We start from the raw sequence: 18,506 nt of genomic DNA, 5'->3' as shown, positions 1-18,506 counted from the left end.
AATCCTTTCCATAGCCAAGCATGAAGCCTTCGTGAGCTTTGGATTCAAATTTTGACTTGTGATGGGGATCCTTGATCCAGTACCTAGCACCAAAGACTCTAAAGTAGCTGACATTTGGCTTCTTACCAGTAAGGAGCTCATAGGATGTTTTGCCCAGAAGCTTATGGATGTAGACACGGTTGATGATGTGACAAGCTGTATCAATGGCTTCAGGCCAGAATTTTCTTGGTGTCTTGTACTCGTCGAGCATTGTTCGAGCCATCTCAATGAGGGTTCTGTTCTTGCGCTCAACAATGCCATTTTGTTGTGGTGTGTATGGAGCAGAAAATTCATGAGTGATTCCCATTGTATCCAGATAAAGATCAAGGACGGTGTTCTTGAATTCAGTGCCGTTATCACTTCTGATATGCTTGATCTTGATGCCATAATTATTCATTGCTCGATTAGTGAATCGTCTGAAGACATCTTGTACTTCAGTCTTGTAGAGAATTATGTGCACCCATGTATATCTTGAGTAGTCATCAACAATGACGAAGCCATAGAGACACGCCATTGTTGTGAGGGTGGAGTAGTGAGTAGGGCCAAATAAGTCCATGTGCAACAGCTCAAAGGGTTGAGATGTCGTCATGATTGTCTTCGAGGGATGCTTGGCCCTCGTCATCTTCCCAGCTTCGGTGGCACCACACAAATGATCTTTCTTGAACTTGACACCTTCGATGCCTATGACATGCTTCTTCTTGACGAGAGTGTGGAAGTTCCTCATGCCAGCATGCCCCAGCCTTCGATGCCAGAGCCAGCATTCTGAAGCTTTTGCAAGAAGACATACGGCAAGCTGTGGACCTGCTGAGAAATCTACCATGTATAGATCACCTTTCCTATACCCTTCAAAGACTAGAGACTTGTCAGATTCCATTAGTACAAGGCAACGATATTTTCCAAATATCACAATCATGTTTAAGTCACAAAGCATCGAGACAGACATTAAGTTGAATCCAAGGGATTCAACAAGCATCACTTTATCCATGTGTTGATCCTTTGAGATTGCAACTCTACCTAGACCCAATACCTTGCCTTTACCAGTGTCAGCAAATGTGATTTGACTCTTGTCGGATGGACGTAAGGTTGAGTCCATGAGAAGACATCGATCACCAGTCATATGATTAGTGCATCCGCTGTCAATAATCCATTCTGAAGCTTTTGGTGACATGCCCTACAGTGCAGTTAGGAGGATAGGCTTCACAAGGTATGTTGTGAAGCATAAGCATTTGATGCACACTTGGATTATCACAGCATAGATGAAAGTTAGCACACAGTATGACAGGTAAGCGATTCATATGTGGAATACATAGTAAGTCATTTTATCATGTGTCCCTTTGTGTTTTAGGTCCCCAGCAATAGTATCGGACGCCTTTGATTGTTGGCTGGAGACCATGTTCTGCAAAAGAGAGTTAGTTCTTCTTCACCACCCACATCTTTAGGGGTGGCTTAGAAGCAATGAGTCTAAGTGCAGCATCTGAGAATTTCGGCTTTGGAGCCCTAGCAAATAGCCTTGCAGGAGATGAATGATACTCATATGAATAAGCAGAAGAGTTCTTAGTATTGTGAACATAGCGGTTTGAAGACACACGCTCATATTCATAAGTTTGAGTGTGATTTCCCTGCAAAACATTGGCGTTAGGGTGACTCAGGTGAGTCATGTTTCCGTATGAAGCCGTTGGACCATGTGATGCCTTTGGTCTGGGGTTTGTCTTCTTCCCTGGTGGTGTCATGACGACATTCATAGGAAGATTCTCAAGACAGCTTTTGGGAACCCAAATCTTCTTCATTGGCGGTCCATTCCTGCAATTAGTACCAATATACCTGGCAAACACTTCACCATTCTGATTTTTGAATAGTTTATAGTTTGCATCAAAGGATTCATCAATGATATTAGGATTAGCACAGGTAAAGCCAGATAAAGTGGATGGATCCACTTAAGGTTCCTTTGTAGCAACCCATGTGGTTTTGGGATACCGCTCAGGCTTCCAGTAGGAACCATCAGCATTCATTTTCCTCTCGAACCCAACACCCTCTTTCCTAGGGTTTCGATTCAGAATCTGTTTTTTGAGGACATCACAAAGTGTCTGATGCCCTTTCAGACTTTTATACATCCCTATTTCAAGCAATGTCTTCAACCTAGCATTTTCATCAGCAATAGTAGTGGTATCCTCTGTAGAGGGGTTAGTTACCACATCAGTAGTTGAAGACAGAGCAACAGTAGCAGCAGTGGAACATTCAGCAACAGAAGTAGCGTTATCACGCTTAATACATTTTAAGCACGGTCATTCAAATCCATCCTGAGTGGGACTGATCTGTTGAGCGTGAAATGACTCATTCTCTTTTTGAAGATCCTCATGAGTCGCTTTCAACTTTTCAAGCTCTTGCTTCCTTTGAATATAATCATAGGAGAGCTTTTCATAAGTGGTTGAGAGCGTCTCATGAAGACTTTCAAGTTCTTGATACTTAGCATGAAGATTTTTTATGTCTTCGACTAAGGACTGTGAACGTGTCATTTCCGCGTCCAACAGGTCATCGCTTTTGTCTAACAGTTTTTGAGTATGTTCCATAGCCCTTTGTTGGTCAGTAGCAATTTTAGCAAGTGTTTTGTAGCTGGGTTTAGATTCACAATCAGAGTCATCTTCACTTGATGTTTGAAAGTAAGCATCGCGTGATTTTACCTTGGCACCGCGTGCCATGAAGCAGTAGGTGGGAGCAAGATCGTCCTTGTCATCATCAGCGTTGGTGTGGGAGTCATTGTCTTTAGTGTTGAAGATGGACTTTGCAACGTAGGCTATGGCCAGAGCCAGACTTGCAACGCCAGAGTCGGACTCGGCTTTAGATTCCACCTCTGCCTCTTCAGACGCAGACTCCTCCTCTGAATCCATTTCCTTGCCAACAAAAGCACGAGCCTTGCCAGATGAGCTCTTCTTATGCGATGAAGACTTTGATGAGGACTTGGAAGAAGACTTTGATGATTTCTTCTTCTTCTTGTCATCAGAGTCATATTCCTTGCTCTTCTTCTTCTTCTTCTCGTTGTCCCACTGAGGACACTCAGAGATGTAGTGCCCAGGCTTCTTACACTTGTGACATGTTCTCTTCTTGTTGTCTTGAGTGGAAGCTTCATCATTTCTTGAACTGGATCGTGAAGACTTTCTGAAGCCCTTCTTCTTGGTGAATTTCTGGAACTTCTTCACAAGCATAGCAAGTTCCCTTCCAATGTCTTCAGGATCATCAGAAACGCAGTCAGATTCTTCTTCTTCAGATGAGGAAACAACTTTTGCCTTCAAAGCACGAGTTCGGCCATAGTTGGGGCCATAGATATCTCTTTTCTCAGAAAGCGGGAACTCATGTGTGTTGAGCCTCTCAAGTATATCAGACGGATCGAGAGTCTTGAAGTCAGGACGTTCTTGTATCATGAGGGCAAGGGTGTCAAAGGAGCTGTCAAGGGATCTCAGCAGCATCTTGACGATTTCATGCTTGGTGATCTCAGTGGCGCCGAGAGCCTGAAGCTCATTTGTGATGTCGGTGAGGCGATCAAACGTGAGCTGGACATTTTCATTATCGTTTCTCTTGAAGCGGTTGAAGAGATTGCGAAGAACACTGATCCTCTGATCTCTCTGTGTAGAGACGCCTTCATTGACCTTGGATAGCCAGTCCCAGACTAGCTTTGACGTTTCCAGAGCACTCACACGGCCATACTGTCCTTTGGTCAGATGACCACATATGATGTTCTTTGCAGTTGAGTCCAGTTGAATGAACTTCTTGACATCAGCAGGGGTTACACCTTCACCAGTCTTTGGAACGCCGTTCTTGACGACATACCAGAGGTCGACATCAATGGCTTCAAGATGCATGCACATCTTATTCTTCCAGTAGGGATATTCTGTTCCATCGAACACGGGGCAAGCAGCGGAGACTTTGATTATCCCTGCAATCGACATAGCTAAACTCCAGGTGGTTAAACCGAATCACACAGAACAAGGGAGTACCTTGCTCTGATACCAATTGAAAGTGCTAGTTATTGACTAGAGGGGGGTGAATAGGTGATTTTTATCAAAGTCTTCAAAACGTGGAAGTTTCAAAGACAAACAATAGAAATGACCTAATTGATATGCAGCGGAAGATAAACTACAACAAGAAAGCCATAGTCAAGTATGCAATAGTGTTAACGTACGAAGACTAATAGCAGCTAGGTAGTAGGATCAGGATGGAAGATAGTATGAAGCCAATCAACAATAGTAGTCAAGCAATGAAGTCAATTAGATAAGACAGATAAGCAATGACTTCATGAAGACAAGCTCAAAGTAAAGGAGGGAAGAGATAGAACCAGTCACTTGTTGAAGACACATGATTTGTTGGACCAGTTCCAGTTGCTGTGACAACTGTACGTCTGGTTAGGGAGCCTGAGATTCAACTCAGAAGACCGTGTCTTCACCTTATTCCCCCTTGAGCTAAGGACACTTAGTCCTCGCCCAATCACTCTGGTAAGTCTTCAAGGTAGACTTCCGAACCTTCACAGACTTTGTTCACCAGGCAATCCACAATGACTCTTGGATGCTCAGAACGCGATGCCTAACCGGCTAGAGGATACACAGTCCTCAAGTGTAATAAGTCTTCAGGTCACACAGACAGAAAGACTTCAGTGATGCCTAACACTCTTTGGCTCTGGGTGTTTGGGCTTTGTCCTCGCAAGGATTTCTCTCTCAAAGGCTTCGAGGTGGGTTGCTCTCAAAATGACAAAAGCCGTAAAATAACTCTGAGCAGCCACAAATTTATGGTGTAGGGGGTGGGCTATTTATAGCCACAAGGCAACCCGACCTGATTTGTCTGAAATGACCCTGGGTCACTAAGGAGCTGACACATGTTCCAACGGTCAGATTTCAAACACACGCGGCAACTTTACTTGGGCTACAAGCAAAGCTGACTCATCCAGCTCTGGATAAGATTTGCTCTCATTGTCTTCGCTCGAAGACATAGGGATTTGGGTTGAGCATCACTTCAGTCACTCTGACTTAGTTCACTTGGACCCCACTTAACAGTACGGTGGTTCCTATGGCTCAACAAAGAAGAAAAGGAAACAACGAAGCCACACAGTCTTCGCGGTCCATAGTCTTCACGCAATGTCTTCTCATGTCATAGTCTTCAATATGAATATCTTCTCATACCACCATTGTCTTCAATGTCTTCATACATTTTTAGGGGTCATCTCCGGTAGGTAAACCGAATCATTGAGGGACACTACCTGCGTTACCCTGCAATTCTCACAAACACAATAGTCCCTCAACCAACTTTGTCGTCAATACTCCAAAACCAACTAGGGGTGGCACTAGAGCACTTACAATGTCCAAGATTAATAGACCTAAACGATTCAACATCTACTATTATTACTCCACATATCGATAGCTATCCATCACGCATCTAGTGTATTAAGTTCATGTGAAAACAGAGTAATGCGTTAAGAAAGATGACATGATGTAGACAAGATAAACCCATGTATGAATAAACCCCATCTTGTTACCCTTAATAGCAATGATACATGTGTTTCATGTCTCTTTCTCTCACTAAGATTGAGAACCACAAGATTGAACACATCACAAAGCACCTCTTCCCACGGCCAGATAAATCAATCTAGTTGGCCAAACCAAACCAATAAATCGGAGAAGAAATACGGGGCTATAACAATCATGCATGAAATAGTTCAGAGAAAACTCAAATAGTATTCATGGATATATCTGATCATAAACTCACAATTCATCAGATCCCAAAAAACACACCGCAAAAATTCATTACATAAAATAGATCTCCAAGAACATCGACGAGAACATTGTATTGAAGACCAAAAAGAGAGAACAAGACATCTAGCTACTAAGTATGGACCTGTAGGTCTGTGGTAAACTACTCACGCATCATCGGAGGGGCGACAAGGATGATGAAGAACCCCTCCGTGATCGTTGCCCCCTTCGGCAGAATGCCGGAAAAATCTTCAAGACTGGATCTCGTGGGTCCGGAACTTGCGGCGATGGAAAAAGTATTTTGTTGACTCCCCTAGGATTTTTGGGTTTTTAGAGTATTTATAGAGGCGGAGGTAGGTCAAGATAGTGCCCGTGGGCCCCACTACCCACCAGGGCGCGACAGAGGCCCCTGGCACACCCTGGTGCCTAGTGGGCCCCACGAGACTCTTCTTATGGCCACCAGAAGGTTCCAGGGTCTCTTGTTTCTAGAAAAAAAATCTCCAAAAAGTTTCATGGCAATTGGACTTCGTTTGGTATTGATATTCTGCAGAGTAAAAAACAAGCAAAAACCAGCAACTGGCGCTGGGCACTAAGTTAATAGGTTAGTCCCAAAAAATGATATAAAGTTGCTAGTAAATCATAAAACATCCAAGATTGATTATATAATAGCATGGAGCAATCAAAATTTATAGATACATCGGAGATGTATCAGCGGTCTCCACGTAGTAGTAGGCTCCGTCAGGGTAATAGTAGTCGTTAACGGGGTCAGCTGGTTCCTGGGCTCCGTCTTCTGATCGCAACAATCGGGTAGAGGAGAAAATGGGTGGCAAAGCAACTGTGAGTACTCATCCAAATTACTCGCATGACTTACATCAGATCTATACTAAGTATGCATCGGTATCAAAGGAATGGGGCTATATCTTTGGACTAAACTGCAGAAATGCCAGAATAGAAGGGAAGGCCTAGCCTATCAAAGACTAGCATCTTGCAGCATTAGAACAGTGCAGAGTAGCATAACATAAGTAATAAGTATGTTGTCGCAATGCCTAGAGATCCTTCCTCGACTCCCTGCAAGAAAGCGATCCCGGAGCCATCATATCCATTTAGTGTCTCCATAATCCAGTTCTAGTAGTAATAGATCGGGATACAATTTTGAGCGTCCGTTACCGTGGACACGGCTATTCGAATAGTTTAACTTCCCTGCAGGGGTGCACCAACTTACCCAACATGCTCGATTAACTCTGGTCGAACACAATTTTCTGGGTCATGCCCAACCTCGGCTGATAGACACATCATAGTCCTACCTAGGCTCAAAAGAGAGGCCAAAACGTTGGTGTACATCCTAAATGCAAAGGGGTCATGGCCAATCGTCCTATGCAATCCTGCATGTTGCGACAATGGCCGGGATCCATCCTGGCTACCTATTTTACAAAGCATGTTCTTACGCAGACCATCCAGGCGTGTGCCGCTCAATTGTTGACGCTAGTGAGCTTTTAGAAGAATCATACGATGCCGAGTGCCCATACTTATTCATGCGTGGTGGTTACTGTGAAAAGGCCAGAGGCCTACTCAGATCACATAACCAAACCCATTAGTGTCTTGGGAGCGCGTGGAGACGGTCAATGGTCCACGATCTGTGGTCCTATTGCCCTATCTCACGCACATATGGCAAGGGACAAGAATGCCTGGCTGTACCGCATAATTATCTCGCGGGTATCCTCATGTCCAACCCAACTCGAGAACTCCTGCAGGTACACTAACGGTCAACCCGACTACAATAATTCTCGCGGCTACCCTTCAGGGCCAAGCCGACGTCCATATGGTTATGAGATAAAGTTAAAGTAACTGTGTGTCCATGACATCAAGGGGGAACCCGAGGAATCACCCTTGATGGATTCCTACTTGATGTAACCGTCAAGGTGAACCTTGAGGAATCTCCCTCGAGGGGTTCACACTTGAGGTGTTGGATAACAGAGTCATTATCGGGAGTGGTGAAGGAGAAAGCACCCTATGTAATCCACGACTGATTAGTTATGCTACAGAGATATCATCAGGAGTGCGTTATGAGGTATCACCCTTGGACTCGATAGTAGCTCTGCAGAGTCATACAACTAAGGGAGTGTGCGGTGATTTGTCGGTCTGTACACATCGATCACATTGATCGAGTTATCCGGTGATAAATCGGGGCAACAAGGACAAGGTGAGGGGTCATTGATGGATCACTAACCAACCTATACTAAGCATATATGATAACAATTAAAGTATCAATAGAAGGTTACAGAAATAGGCTACACATCAGAATAGGAGCTATACAGTAGCAAAATCTAATAGGAATAATCAAGGGGGTCTTGCTTGCTGGGAAGCTCTGCTGCAGGTGGTTGGATGTTAGAGGTGTAGTCTACATGGGTGCAACATCGGTTCTGGCATCTACCGGAGAGAAGAGTAGGAAGAAACAATAAAAGCAAAAAAATGCATCACGATGCATGGCATGGAAGTATGCTCTGCTAGGGGTGACCAAACGCAGTGCTACACGTTACAGACGGAGCGGGAAAACATCTCGAAATGTTTTCCCAGCTTTCGGATAGATGAACCAGAGGGGAAGGATCCATGCTCATCATGTTAGAGGCATGTGACATATGAGTGGATAGCATATTCGGATTCATCACATTTTTCTGACCAACTTTCATGTATAAATTATTTTCATTTGACTTACACATTATTTTGTATGAATTTTCAAAGATTTAAACATTTTCTAAAATTATTATTAATTTAAAATAAAATAGAAATTGCTAAGTACACACATAGAGTGTACACAGTTATGTGCTAAAGGGCCTGACAGATAGGGCCACTCAACTGCTAACGCAGTAGTTGACTGGTCAACCTTTGACTGGTTAAGGGGGTCCACTGGACCCACCTGCCAATGACTGGGCTTGTCGAGTCAGCCAGTTGACTGGTCAACTGGATCTAGTGGGACCCAGTGGTCAGCCTATGTTAGTTTAAGAGTAATTAAACTAAACTATTTAAGTTTATTTAGGGGTTGGGCCCAGGCTGTTAGTGTGTTGTTTAGTTATTCTACACATTTTAAATAGACGGTTAAATAAACAAAGCAGGACCAACTGGCAATGGCTATTAGGGGGGTGTTAGTGGCTAATTACCCGGCCACGTCAATAGTTAGCTCCGGCACAGTGGAGGAGCTCCGTCCGGCCGAATCCGGCGACGGGCGGACGCGGGGATGGGTTTGTTCGGCAGCTTCTGTTGCGGCGCATCAAACGGTGGGGATGGCAGGCGCTGGGGGAAGGACTACTAGGGGAACGGCGGTGAGCTTGAGCCACTCCAGAGCTTGGCTGCAGCGGGCACGAGCACCACAGAGGCTGGCCATGGCACTGGCCAGCAAGGGACAACGCGGGAATGCGCGAGATGGACGGGTGGGGCGCGTGTCTAGGACCGGCCCGAGGCAGGTAGGTCACGCGGGCGAGCATGAGCTTCGGGCATGGTGAGTAGTGGCGATCACGGTCGCGGCGAACACGCGAGCATGGTTAGCAGTGGGCCGACGAGGGTACCAAGAGGTAACCCGCGTCCACGCGCATCCAAAGGAGGTCGCGGGTGGCATTGGTGCTGCCAGAATCGCCAGGAACGACGAGCCCCACGGCAGCTATGGCGACAATGATGCAGAGTGAGAGATGGAGGGGAAAAAGGCGCAAGAGCATCGGGAGCTCGCAGCGGGTCCAGAGGAGCGAGCGGCGAGGTCGGAGTGGCTCGGGGTGGTGAAGATCTAGACGGTGACCGTGGCGATGCAGTCGGCGGAGACGGTGATTGCGACGGCTCAGAGGGGCTTCTGCTCCAATGGGTGCTTGTCGTCGAAGCAGAGGAGAACGACGGTGCTCCGAGACATCCTTCGGTGGCTCGAGACGCACGGTGGCCGCGTCAACATGATGGCGGGGCGCCAGCTGTGTTCAGTGATGACGAAAATGAGAGGGACAGAGACGAGTGAGGGAAATGGGGAGGCTAGGGTTCATCGACGGTGTAGAGGGGGCACAAGGGGTGGCCTTATCCAACCCAGAGCCCTGGATAGCTGACATGGCGCCACCGGCGGCATGGATGGGTGCCGCGCCATCCCTGTGAACAGGAGGAAGGGGGAGATGCCGGGGTGGGCTGGGTCGGCTCCTATAACGGATAGGCCAAGTGCAGAATGTTTTATTTTACAATTTTCTCTTTATTTTCCATTTTGTATTTTCTGCCACTGTTTTGGAATAAGTTGGGCCACCAAATGATTCTTTGCTTTGAATGAAACTTTGCTCATAAATCTAACACAATAGCTTAGGGTGTCTCAAAAAGTTTGCGTTCTACTTTAAAACATTTGATTTTGGTTTGATTTAAATGTGATGGGTAGGTGTTGTTTGGTCATTTAAAAAATAGCTAGGGGCATTCTTAGAGTTCAAATAATGTTGGGTTCAACTTGGCAAAGATCAGGGAAATTTACAGAATATTGAAACATTTTAGTTTTACTGTCTGAAGAAATAATTTATTTGACTTTATTTTAAATTTGAAATTGGCTTTGATTTTTATCAAGTGGTAATTTGGCTTAGTTAAACTTGATGACATGGCACCATTAGTGTGACGTCACTGTAGCATGGCACTGGGGGTGTTACATTCCTCCTCTAGATTTAGTTAACCTGTTGAGCATTATCCCCGATTGCAATTTGCTCTTGCTCCTAGGTGCTAGTTCAACAACGAACATGATAAGTGTTAGTGTACATCAAACTATGAGACTACATATAAAAAAGCATGCAACTGTAACTTGACTCGAGCAACTACCTTCTTGCTGTTGAAGCTCATGAGGTTCATCTATTCTTGACAAGTCCTCTTGTGTCAAAAGTTCTTCGGAAGTAGTGTCAGGTGACAAGGGAGCTTGGGAACTTGCCGCTAGCTATACTGACCAACGAGTAACTCCGTCTTGGTACTGTGGAAGAAGGTGCTGTAACAACTAGGGCTGTCGTTGCTTTTTTGGTGACAACTTTTCATTTCCCTTTGGATTATTTTGCAGCTGGTGTAGCAGGGGATACCGTGTTTGTACATTTATCCGGTGGACTTCAACCTCTATTGCACTATCAGTACCAGCAGAATCTGCATACCTCTTCCGCTTCCGTTTTCGATCCTCCCGAGTACTAACACCACCCCCCACCATTCTGTGTTCCTTCCTCTCTTTTTTGCCATGTCAAGTGAAGCCCATAAGAAAAAGGAATGAAAATTTAGTTCTTCGGAACTAATTGATGCATGATACACATGAACTGAACTTTGATGTTAGACAACTCCATGATAGGAGGATGTAATACGTAGGAAAAATAGGACGGCATGAGATAACCAGACCTATGATGTGTAAACTAAGCAGAAGGCATTTCAATAAATTAGAAGCAATGCAATGAAAGGTAGACAACATATGAAAGATGCTACAAATATCACTCTGCCAAGTTAACAGTGTCTCGTCATAACTAGCATTTAAACAAATGTGAACCTATACAAGAAATAAATCAGATGCAAGATGCAAACAACATCACACTACCAAGTTAAAGGTGTCTTGTCATAAGTGATTGATGATGGATAGACACGAACAATACTTCAATCACTACAAAAAAAGACACATCCGTGACATTTTGGGCCGAATAAATTTATTTCCTGTCATGCTTACGACACTTCTATGACGACAATTATGACAAAACCTAGTATCATCATTGATGTGGTGGGCTCCTACTTCTATGACAAAAAATCATAACAGAAAATGGGCTTTTCGTCCTGGGCGGGCCGGAGACACAGTTGCATGACATTCTTTGGGCCATCCATGACGAAAAAAACCATGGTAGAAGCGAGGGTGAGGAAAATATCGGGGAGTTCCTAGTGACGGTGGCTGGTCGGGGCCGAGCGATGCATGGAGGGATTGCACGTCTCTCGTGCACATACGCGTGTGGGTGCGAGGCGTTTGGCTCTAATTGAACCAGAGCGAGGCATTCGCCTATTGAACACGAGCGATTGCGCTGGCTACGTGTTACTGAACCCGAGCGATTGATCGATCCCTGGCTGTTAACTGAACCCGATCAAGCGATTCCTTCGCTACTGCTGCTAACTGAAGCCGATCGACCTGCTGCCTCTTGATGAACAATGAGCGTTGTTGGGGGTTGGATGAACAGTTTCAGGTGGGGGTTGGATGAACAGGACCCTGTGAGGGTAGAGGTTGTTGCCGCTGGATGAACAGGACCCTGATTGGGCAGGTTGGGGGTGGATGAACAGAACCCCATGGAGGGCTGGTTGAACAGTAGCCGGTGGAGGACTGGATGAACAGTAGCCGGTGGAGGACTGGATGAACAGTAGCCGGTGGAGGCTGGATGAACAGGATCCCTTGGATGAAGATTAGCTGGTGGAGGCAGGAGGGAGACGTCGTGGACGAACAGTCGCAGGTGGAGGCTGGAGGAGGTCGAAGGTGGATGAACAGTAGCCCGTGGAGGATGGAGTGAGGCAGTAGATGGTGGATGAACAGTAGCCAGTGGAGTCCCGTTTTGTGGTATGCCATACCCCTCCCGATGAACAGGACCCCGTTTCGACCGTACGAGGTCGAAGAGAGGTATGTTTCCTCCGTTTTGCAGTATGCTACACCCCTCTCGATCAATAGGACCCCGTCTCGACCGTAGGAGGTCGAAGAGAAGTCCGTTTTCTCCATTTTGCGGTATGCCACACCCCTCCCAGTGAACAGGGTCCTATTTTGATTGTAGGCGGTCGAACAGAAGGCCATTTACTCCATTCTGCGGTATGCCAGGCCTCGTTTTGGCTGTTCCATCCAAGCCGGTTGGCTCCCAATGAACACAAGGCATTCCGTTGCCTCTCGATGAACATGACTACCCAGTTTCTCCTTTTTGACCCGGCCGGTAGGCTTCCGATGAATAGGACTCCGTTGTTGCCATCCGTGGCCTCTCCATGTACACGAGCCCTGGCCGTACGTATGCGGGAGTAGGCATTTGAGACCCCGCCCGTATGTACGTATGTGGCCATATTTACTTTCTTGCACCCTGGCTGTACGTACATGTACGCGATATTGATGGTATTGCATGACATGCTACGTCCGTGCCTTTACTACAACACATGCCCTTCCTTACTCGGCCTTGGTTCATCACTGCAGCCTGGAGACAGACCGATCGACTAGTATGTACATACACGTTCGCGACCAAAATGGCAACGCTACGTATGCTTCGACCAGGTGGGTCCCGATTGTCAGGGAGGATAAGAAGGCACTTCCTTGCTTGTGGAGTTATTGTAGGTGGGTCCCAGCTGTCATGGGGAGAATCATTTTTTTCCCATAATATGACCGCTATTCCTTGTGTGCGAAGATGTAGCTAGTGGGTCCCAGCAGTCAGGGTGGAAACATTCTTTTCGTCTCCCATCCGGTTGGTCCCCACTGTCAGGTGGAGGAATAATTATTTTATGCGTAATAAGGATGCACTTCCTTGATGCGGCCATGGACCCAGTTGTTGGCCTCTCCATGTAAAGTACTCTTCCGATGGAAGTCGTTCCTTGACCACATTGACCATGCCGCGCCGAGAGCACCAAGGCAGTGGACGACGACAAGGCCTAGGAAGGGGACGACACAGAGCCGGAGAAGACGCGGCAGTGGATGGCCACACGAAAAGGAGTACGAGGGTTGATGGGTTCGGTTGCGGTGTGAGGCTGCTGTTGTTGCACAATAACAGGGGTTGTGGGTGAGTAGATGGATGGCCTGGCCAAAGGTTGGAGTAGGATGGGGCGGTCAGGCCTGTGCAGCAGCAGAGCCGGCCACCGGAGGCAGGAGCAGGTGACACGACCGGGCGCTGGTTTGGGTTGGAGCAAGAAGACCAGATGTAGAAGAAGCACTATGGCTGTTGGATGGACATCGTACGGTCACTAGAGCTAGAATCATTCATATTGACTAAGATGACAAAACCCTCCGTCCGCGTCAACTTAGTAGCCCCACAAGTCAGCCTCCAACTATGGAGGGTACCAGCTAGCAGGGGGAGTACTTTTTTTGTGTATAATAAGGAGGCACTTTCGTGCATGCGAAGATATAGCTGGTGGGTCCGATCTGTCAGTGGGAGGAATGTTTTTTCGTGAAATTCAAAGGCCCTTCCGGTGGGTCCCAACTGTCAGGTGGAGGAATCTTTATTTTGCGCGTAATAAGGAGGCACTCCCTTACATGTGGCAGTGGACCCAGTTGTCAGCCTCTCTACGTACATTCGCCTTCCGATGGATGTCGCTTGTTGACCACGTTGACCACGCCGCCGAGAGAACGAGGGCAGTGGGCGACGGCGAGACCCTAGACTGGAACGACCCGGAGAAGCCCCACTGTTTTCGCGTAATAAGGAGGCACGTGCATGTGTGGGTCCCTACTGTCAGCCTCTCCACTTACATCCCTCTTCCGATGGCTGTTGTTTGTTGACCATGTTGACCACGCCGCGCCAAGAGCACAAACGCGTGGATGAGGGCGAGGCCCAAGAAGGGAACGACCCGGAGCCAGCGAAGCCACAACAGCGGATGCCCATGCTGAGGGGAGTATGAGGGCTGTGGGGTGAGGCTTACGTCGCCGAAAAATAACAGGATGTGCGGGTGGGTAGAGGGATGGCATGGCGGCAGCATAGCCGACCACGGGAGGAGGGAGCAGGCAGTGCTACTGGTGCTGGTTTGGGCGGCTGGAGGAGGAAGAACAGAGATTGAAGAAGCACGACGGCCGTTGGATGGACATCCAACAGTCACTACTCTATCTTGACTAAGTTAACAAAGCCTTGCGTACGCGTCTAATATTTTTTAGGACAGCGTCATCATCAACCAAGTAGGCCCAGAAATCAGCCTCCAAATCTGTGGAAAACAGCATACAACCCATTAGCCATTATTTTGAATAATTTACAGCCCATTTTCTAATTCTTAAGGATAGTTTGAAGCCCATATTCTTTTTATTAGCATTACAGACCATATTTTTGGCACTGCCAAAAAATTGAACAAAATTTTGCATATTTCGGTAGGGTCCGAACTCTTTTGGTCACGAAATTTTGAGTCACGTTAAAAATAATTTTTGAAAACCTATATCAAAATAAAATTCAAAAAAAACTCCATAAACAAATGATTGAAATTTAAAATCTTGACTAGCAAGATGCCCGTGCGTTGCACGGAACATCAAGATGCATTTGTATGAGTAGTTTATCTCGTGGGAGGAAAATGATGAATGCGGGAAGGCCTTATCTACAAATGTGGAGAGGAGTGCGGGTAAATTGTCATAGTTTCCCTCCTATCCGTTAGATATAGATTGCATGACCTATATTGCAGGATGGCAGGCACACCATCATCACAAACTCTGTTTTTTATAATAGTAGACAGTAGAGATAGAGATAGAGAAACCCGTGTGGAATGCAAGAAACTGACTCTGGCTACACACGTCCACTCAGGAGTAGGACGCCGGCCAAGCTCCTCCTTCCACCATTTTCTGCTTTTTATAAGAGTAGAGAAATCCAGAAAAAATAATATTTGAATGTAATTGCCGGTTGGCTTTGGTTTAAAATTTACAACCCATTTCGTACTAACTTATAGCCCATTTTCAACGGAAGCCCATTTCTTACTACTTACATCTCTCATCGTCTTGAAAGATTTGCAGCCCAGTAGGGCTGAGAAAAACAAGTAGGCCTCAGTTGGGTATTCTCCAAAAAAACTGAGCTAGCCATTTTCAGAAAGAAAAAAGATATGAACTGGGCTCATCATGTTTTTTAGCAAAGGAACTGGGCTCTTCATGTGCTTAAATAAAAGCATAAGCGTGGGCTGGACGGGCCACAGCCCCCGCATAGCCTGCAGTTGAGCTCCGTCTCTAAAACTAAAAACAACTGGGCAAGATGCTGGGTCCCTGGTGTTATCCGCTCATTGTGTGATTTTCTCGTTTATTGACTACATTGACATTGGCGTGGGACCTAGTTGTCAAACAACTAGGAGGAAGGTTTTTTGGTTTGTAATAACGAGGCACTTGCTTGGGTAATGCAATGACCCTGGTGGGTCCCTACTGTCAGCCTCTCCACGTATAGTCATCTCCTGATTCCTCTCGGTTGTTGACCATGTTAACAACGCCAGACGATGGCGGGCACATCGAGCGAACCAAGGCGGAGAACGATGGTGAGACCTCGAACGGGAAGAACAGGAGCTGTGGAAGATGCGGCGGTGTAGCGGCAGGCGGAGGGGAGTACGAGAAGTAGCGGAACTAGGTTCAGCCTATGTCCCAGGTAAGCAATGCAACTACAGTGAGCTACAGTGTCATTTCTGCTACAATATGCTATAGATAACAAAGAACAAATCCACCACGCCAGTGTCAAGATCATCAAGATATGATACACCATGTTTGCGCTATGCAGCGACAAAAGAAGCTGCGCGTTGCTGTGCTCCTTTGGGACAGGTGGACGTCGAGGAACAAAGCCAATGCAGGTGAAGTACAGAAGACGACAGCAGAAATCAATTCTTGCATCACAAAACACTTGAATAATTTTACTTCGGTGAACATTAAGAAAACGCCCCAGCCGCAACAACCCCAGGTTTGGATCCCTCCAGCTACAAACTTGATCAAGATCAATATGGATGCTGCTTTTCATGTGGAGTCTGAGACTGGTGCATGGGGTTTCATTGCGAGAGACGAAACTGGCGATTTCTGGGCGACTGTTGCTGGCAAGATGAAACATGTAAGATCTGCACTACATACGGAAGTGATAGCTTGTATGCGAGCTATTGAAGGGGCAGCTAACCTGGGTGTACAATGTATTAGTTTTGAATCAGACTGCTTGACAATGATTTCTGCACTTAAAGGGCAGGACTATGATGCTGCAGAGCTGGGAGTTCTCTTCAGAGAAGCAAGAAGCCTTTGCCATGCCTCTTTTGTTTTCTCTGAATTCATGTTTTGTCCCCGGAACTGTAACCATGTGGCGCATGCTTTGGCCCAGTTTGCTATGGGAGCTGCTGAACTTCTCCATGTGTGGGCAAATGTTGCCCCAGACTTTGTTTCTATCTTGGTGAATGATGATATGGCTTCCCAAGTTTAAGTGGAATATAATTTTTTCCCTCTCAAAAAAAAATCCACCATGGTCGCTTGGGGCCTGGAACCGCCTTTGAGTACGAGGGCAACAACATGTAACTCAAGCTTACAAACGGTACAAAAATCCCAATTATTAATTGTTCATCAAATTTAGACAAAACCGAGATTGAACATGGCCATAACATCTAACCCAACCACTCCTTTTTGCAGTCACAAACAAATGGATCGGTCTGATCCATAAAATCAACATCCTGTGTAAAAAATCGATTGGACGATGACTACAAGTTGTTGTAAATAGAAGTCGAGAACGTTCAGAAGACCATTTGTCCACCTAAAACTTATTTTTTTTGTTCAACATGTGCGTCCGTGAGAATTCTCTTGTTGAAAAACTTAAGCCTCATGGACAATAGTAACCTCGAATTTAATAGGAAGAATGTGACAAAGCTTCTATTTTCCTGGTTGGATGCATATCTTTCCATCGTTATTGTCCTCAAACGAATGTCATGAGAACTGCGAAAATCCTGGTGCTTATTACGCCACCAATTGGTTATATGGTTTTCTCCATGTGTTAGTGGCTAAGTAGACATGAAGATTGAAAAAAGTTAAGGTCTGAGAAAAGAGAATGTCAAAAGAGAGATAGCTAAACGGCTAATTCTAGTACAATATATACGGGCTTTCAATGTGCATGAAATCATCACCTCTATATATAAATTCTCCAAACATCGAAAGCATCGCAGCAAGCCAATAACTATGTTCAAATGATAACTAAACATTCCGATATATAAGATCTTGACAAAATCAAGAAGCATTGATAGGCTATCCATGGACAAACTCTTCATTGAGCATATAACATAATATTAGTACCCAAAGTGTACTCTAAGATGATATAAAACTTATGCGCACAAATGAAAATGAATCTTATGGTTACAAATGTGTAGATGATAATATACGGTACCTAAAAAAGTGAGGAGCCAAACACCAACTTGTCATGATCATTAAAAGGATCACGAATTACACCCAAGGTCTCCAGTTTGGGCGCAGTGACAGTTATGTGTGAAGGTTTACAACAATTATCAAGGAGCAACCTTTGAAGTGAAGGGGCATCCTTGATGATGATCTCTCGTCCTTCAAAACAAATTCCAATGCTTTTAAGGTAAGGCGACTTTATTTGGAGATAAATGATAGGGATTTCTATTCCCAAATCAATCAGCAAGCGCTCCAGGGCAGGGCAACTGGAGTGGGTGATGCTGTGCAGTGAGGCCTCCGACAGATAAACCACAAAAAGCGAAAGTTTATTTAGTAGTGGGAGTCGAAGCATTTGTACCAGATCATCTGGTAGATGGCACTGAGCGAAGGTGGCGGTGTGGAGATAGGAGGAAAACCAGGAGATGGACAACGGAGGTGTGGGCACAAATTCTTGGTGTTTGGTTCGTGGTATGAAAATTTTGTGGTAATGGTAGAACTCAAACTGCTGGAGTTTTTCGAATTCAGGGGATGTCAGCCAAGCGTCCACCATGCAGGGTATGGACAGCAGGTGGCGTGTCAGGATGCAGAGGCGTTGAACGTGGCCCTGCTAGTGAGAGAAGACGATGTCTCTGACGAGATAAAATTTAGGAAGCACAGATACCTGACGACAGTCGAGATTGAGGGGTGCGGTGCGC

Source organism: Triticum aestivum, chromosome 4B, assembly GCF_018294505.1.
Source record: "Triticum aestivum cultivar Chinese Spring chromosome 4B, IWGSC CS RefSeq v2.1, whole genome shotgun sequence".
Classification (NCBI taxonomy): Eukaryota; Viridiplantae; Streptophyta; class Magnoliopsida; order Poales; family Poaceae; genus Triticum; species Triticum aestivum.
Note: the sequence above shows the minus strand (reverse complement) of the source record.